The 5,570-nt window shown below is 44.4% G+C and overlaps 1 long non-coding RNA gene across 1 annotated transcript; it reads right to left on the reverse strand.

The window, feature by feature from the left end:
* Window positions 1–2,757: 2,757 nt before the first annotated feature.
* LOC309354396 lies at window positions 2,758–5,079 on the reverse strand. Its single transcript, XR_014162256.1, has 2 exons — window positions 4,956–5,079; window positions 2,758–4,052 (listed from the first exon to the last, which is right to left on the reverse strand). It is a non-coding gene; the product is annotated as an uncharacterized lncRNA (long non-coding RNA).
* Window positions 5,080–5,570: the final 491 nt, after the last annotated feature.

Below are 5,570 nucleotides of genomic sequence, written 5' to 3' on the forward strand. Positions count from 1 at the left end.
CTATTACTCACTTTTTAGCCTCAATATTACCTTGGATGGAGAGATGGAATGATGTCTTGATCTATTTGACTAGGAGGGGAATGGTTGACGAACATTTATTTATTTATTGTATCTATTTCGCACCTTTCCTTCAAGGAGCTCAAGGTGGGATAACTAGTTCTCTCCCTCCCCATTTTGTCCTGTGAGGTTGGTCTTGCTAAAAGACTGGCTGGTCCAAGGTCACCCAGGGACCTTCATGCCTGAGCAGGAAAAGCAGAATAAGTTTTGAGTTAAGCAAATCCCTGCTTTTATCAAACTCAAGAAGCTTAAAGATACTTTTGTGTGAATATCTGAGTTCTAGTGGAGGGCTGGAGTAACACTGGAACTTCTTGCTACAGTATTTGGAACTGATCAAAAGGTCTAAGAGACTTGGGGGGGGTGTTCCTAACTTTTTGGCTTCTTGTGAAGCATAGGAGCTTAAAGAGTTTGCAAGACGGGTTTTATTTTTTCTTAAAAGGAACTCTGGAAATCTTTGGCCAGCAACTGCTATCTACGATAGCTGAATACAGCTGTGAAAAAGCCGGTTTCCATGTTGAGGATCCTTAGGAAAGGGGTTGAGAATAAAACTGTCAATACGTAGGGACTTTGAAAAATTGGAATCTATCCAATCCCAATTCCTCAGGGTCATACTCAGGATCCCCCCCTCCGTGGCAGGTACGATCATGAGATTGGAAACCGGTTGTCAAGCCTTTAGGTATGTGGCCCTGAAAGCGAAGTTATGGCTATGGCTCAAACTGTTTCAGACCGGTGGGTTTGGCCCCCTTGATTCTGAGGGATAACTTTAAATCTCCATGGGAAGGGGAGATAGTGGAGGAAGTGCAGAAGTGCGGGTTGCCCTCCCTTTATATAGAGTCCATGATGTATAGCCACGCAAAGGCGGTGATCGCTCAAAGATTAAGGGATATTGCCAGACAGGAGGACATAGCCCGTGTGAAACCTGGGTTGTTTCTGGGGGAGTTGTATCGGGCTGCTCCAGCTCGCTACCTGGCGGATATCCACTACCTGGAATACCACAGACTATTTACTGTGGCTAGGCTGAATGTTCTTGACTCGGCGGTTCTGAAGGGAAGATATGGAGGAGTCCCATATGACCAGAGATTATGCCACTGTGCGTTGGGTGAGGTAGAATCCACAGAGCACATTTTACTGAGCTGTCCCTTCTACAACGACTTAAGACAGTATCTTATAACTCCATACTTACCCCAGCTCAGTTCCCGACAAAGAGGAAAGCAGACAGCATATCTGCTAAATAAGTCTTCTGGGAAAACAACTTTGTCAGTGGCTAAATTCCTTTTCCTGGCACTCAAGTGTCGGAAACGTATAACTGAATGCTTTGATGTGGGTTATCTGTGAGAGGTCTAGTACTGTGGCCCTACCTTTTTATGTACCCCTATGATGTTTTAGTTTATAATTCTGTATTGTGTAATGTTTATTTCTGACCATCGGTCGAATAAAGGAAATTGAATTGAACTGTCAATACCATAACGTCTCTATACCAATCCATGGTGTGGCCACACTTGGAATGCCGTGTAATTTTCTGGCTGCCGCACCTCAAGAGAGTATATTGCAGAACTGGAAAAGGTTCATAAAAGAGCTATCAAAAGTTACAAAAGTTTTGTCCCACCATTTGAGCATCTCATTCATTTTGGAGGCTGCAGCAGCCCCTGGTGGACAAGGACCCCCAGCCAAGAAACCGAGTTATTTTCGAGAACAAACATTTATCCGGCTCCTTTCCAGCCCCTCGTTCTGCAGCCACAGCCACCCAAAGCATCACCATCTAACGAACACAACAGAGATCATAAGGAAGGACGAATGCAACATTGGAACAAATTTTTCAATCTGCTATGATTAAAGGGGCACAAGATGCTGGACATAACATTATGTTTGCTGACTGGGAACAGTTATGGACCACAGGTACGAAGTTTACGGCATGTAATGCCTTAAGAGAGAATATTATGAAAATGATTTACAGGTGGTACATGACCCCAGTCAAACTTGCAAAAATTTATCATTTGCCCGATAATAAATGTTGGAAATGCAAAGAAAATGAAGGTACATTCTTTCACCTTTGGTGGACGTGCCCAAGGATTAAGGCTTTCTGGGAAATGATTTATAATGAAATGAAAAAGGTATTTAAATATACCTTCCTGAAGAAACCAGAGGCCTTTCTCCTGGGCATGGTCGGCCAATTGGTGCCAAAGAAGGATAGAACTTTCTTTATGTATGCTACAACAGCAGGAAGAATACTCATCGCAAAGTACTGGAAGACACAGGATCTACCCACTCTGGAAGAATGGCAGATGAAGGTGATGGACTATATGGGATTGGCAGAAATGACTGGCAGAATCCGAGACCAGGGAGAAGAGTCGGCGGAAGAAGATTGGAAGAAATTTAAAGACTATTTACAGAAATATTGCAAAATTAATGAATGTTAGAATGATGTCAGATAGAAATTAAGTGGTTTCCAGCTGTAATGCTTTAAGAGAATATGGAAAAAAAGGTTTAGAAATAGGTTAAAATTTATTGATAAGGATTTGCTGAACTAACAATCTGAATTGGAATACAAAAAAGGGAGGTACGAGGAGGTCTGGGAAATAAGTTAATGGAAAATAAGTAACGGAAACTGTGTGTTTTTAATTATTTTCTTTTTGTATTTTTGTTATTTTTTATTTTTATTGTATTACTATTGAAAACTTTAATAAATATTCTTCAAAAAAAAACATTGGAACAAATTTTCTTTATAACATTAAAAAGATAGGCATAAAAACAATATGCTACAGTTTGAAGATGGCTTCAAGTGTAATTGCAAAGGTCTGGAAGAACTGGCAAGCTTTTGCAAATAATGCCTTCCCAAATAATGGGTGTAAGTTAACACTGACACATAACCAAGCCATAGTAAGGATGTAAAGAAAGACTTCTCTTTCATAGGCTGAATGAGATCCATCTGCTTGGCCCCAATTCCTTACCCAACCACCCCCAGGTGTGTAGGAAGGGGGGGGGCGGTCTGCTCCGGGTGTCATCCAAGAGGGGGTGACAAAATCCTCCTGGGTGGATCACCACTGCTCCGATCAGACCCCAATCAGCATGTGTGCCACTCCAGGTGCCCAAGAGGCTAGCTCCGCCACTGTCCTCCATAGGCCCCGAGGCCTAGTAGGCTGAGGTTGAAGAACAACACCAAGAAAGATGGCACGAAACGCCACCAGAATAATCCTGGCACTATCATTATTTGTGTTCCAGATACTACTGGGAGTATCTTTCGTAAGCCGGTTTCTAGGAGCTATAAAGTGAGATGCAAGGATTCCAAATAAATAAAGGCGAAACGTCTGCCTTTGGGTTGGCCATATTGTGCCTGCAGCCTACAGGGGTTTCCAACTGCCTGAACAATTTCTTCCATGTTTTGCTCCTTGTGTAACCGCTCAGGTCCTGTGGGAGGAAGCAGCAGCTCAGTATCGGGGGGCTCACTGGCAGGAGGCAAAGAGGGAGATCCCCGGCCGCGTCCTGCCTTAAATAGGGCAGGCCACGCCCCCGAGCCAGCTGATTGGCCGGCCAGGGGATGATGCGGCAGGGAATCCCCCCAATCACACGTGCTGGCTCCGCCCACCGCGCACGTGGAGGGGCCGTGAAGCCCGCATTCCACCACCTCCTTAGGCGGAAGTGGCTTTGTCTGTCACCAGAAAAGTGGTATGATGATGCTCAGCTTGCCTGCCAAGAGGGCCAGGCCCAAGGAGTGTATGGTGGGTGCCAGGTAGTAGCTTCTCCCTGCAAGGCTCTCCTTAGGTAAAGCAAGCAATGATGCCATCAACACACTTACTTCTGACAAGTTCCTAGTGATCGGAGCGTCACAGAGAAAAGACTCCTAGGCATAAGGCTGACAGGTGATTTGTGAAGACCGTTTCCATCCAAGCAGAAAAACCAGTCTTCTGCACCCTGAAGATGGCTTCCAAGTGCCACTGTTACCATGCTCTTATGCTCTTCAAAACCGGCCCAATTTCACATAATGTCCGGAGAGAGACCTAAGAGCAAAAGAGAAAAGTTAAGTTCCCTGCGGACACCAGGAGGACTGTTCCAGGCCCAAATTCCAGGCCCAGGCTTCAATTTCAACTGGAATTGGCAATTTAATAATAATATTTTCTAACGTAATAATTTAATTATTTATATGCACCTTATATATATAATTTTTATTACATTTTCTGTTTTACAATTTAAAGTACCGTACTCATTTTTACACCCCCGTGACTTCCCTTCTTCTCTTTCCATGGTTCATTTTGCGTATCATAAATCCCTGCATATTTTACAGAAACTATACCATTCTGTATTCCATTATTACATCCATCATAACTTATCTACACTGTTGAATTTATCTTAATGCTGTCAGCATTTTCAGCTGTACATAGTTATTTCCCATATATTCAATAAACATTTTCCAATCGAAACGTATGTTCTTGTTCTATACGTTAAGTCTGCAAGCTGCACATAATCTGTCAACTTAAGTTGCCATTCTTCTTTGGTTGGGACTTTGCACGTTTTCCATTTTGGGGCTAACAAAACACGGGCCACAGTAGTGGCATACATAAATAACCTTTTTTGACACCTGGGAATTTCAGTCTGAATTATCCCCAACCTATCTGACTGGGTTGCCTAAGTCACTCTGGGTGGCTCCCCACAAAATATTTTTAAAACTATAAAACATCATCCATTAAAAACCTCGCTGAACAAAGCTGCCTTCAGATGTCCACTAAAAGCGTAACAATAAATTTATTTTTTATATTATATTCTCTCTCTCATTTCAGTCTAAATGCCTGCCATCCTCTCGGCCAGACCCACAAGCCTTCCTTCCACATAGCACCCCCCAAATACCATCCCTGGGGCCTCCTGCCCACCCTCCCGCTGGACACCTCATGCATCTCCTCACTCACCATGGTTGCCTGGGCAGGAGGTGGTTATCCTTCAGACTAGGCTGGGACGTCATCATTCCTCATGGAAGCCTGGGTGCAGGTCTCCAAAATGCATCTCATATACTGTTCACCTATTGCAGTTTTCTGAAACCGGCAATAGCTCAGGCTGTGAATTCAGAGAAAAACTTCTCCGCATCTGAGACTGCAGAACCGAGAAAACGAGGAGAGGAATCGGGGCCCTCCAGGATCCTGGAAGCAAAGAGTAAACAGACACTGCTTGGGGCTTCTGGAGGGGTGCAGGGTAAGGCTGCCCACCCTTGGTTTCTCAAATATAGTGGTAAAGGTAAAGGGACCCCAGACCATTAGGTCCAGTTGTGGCCGACTCTAGGGTTGCGGCGCTCATCTCGCTTTATTGGCCGAGGGAGCCGGCATACAGCTTCTGGGTCATGTGGCCAGCTTGACTAAGCCACTTCTGGTGAACCAGAGCAGCGCACGGAAACACTGTTTACCTTCCCGCCGGAATGGTACCTATTTATCTACTTGCACTTTGATGTGCTTTTGAACTGCTAGGTTGGCAGGAGCAGGGACCGAGAAACAAGAGCTCAGCCCGTTGTGGAGATTCAAACCGCCAACCTT

This window comes from Podarcis melisellensis (assembly GCF_964234715.1).
Source record: "Podarcis melisellensis genome assembly, chromosome: 13".
Lineage (NCBI taxonomy): Eukaryota > Metazoa > Chordata > Lepidosauria > Squamata > Lacertidae > Podarcis > Podarcis melisellensis.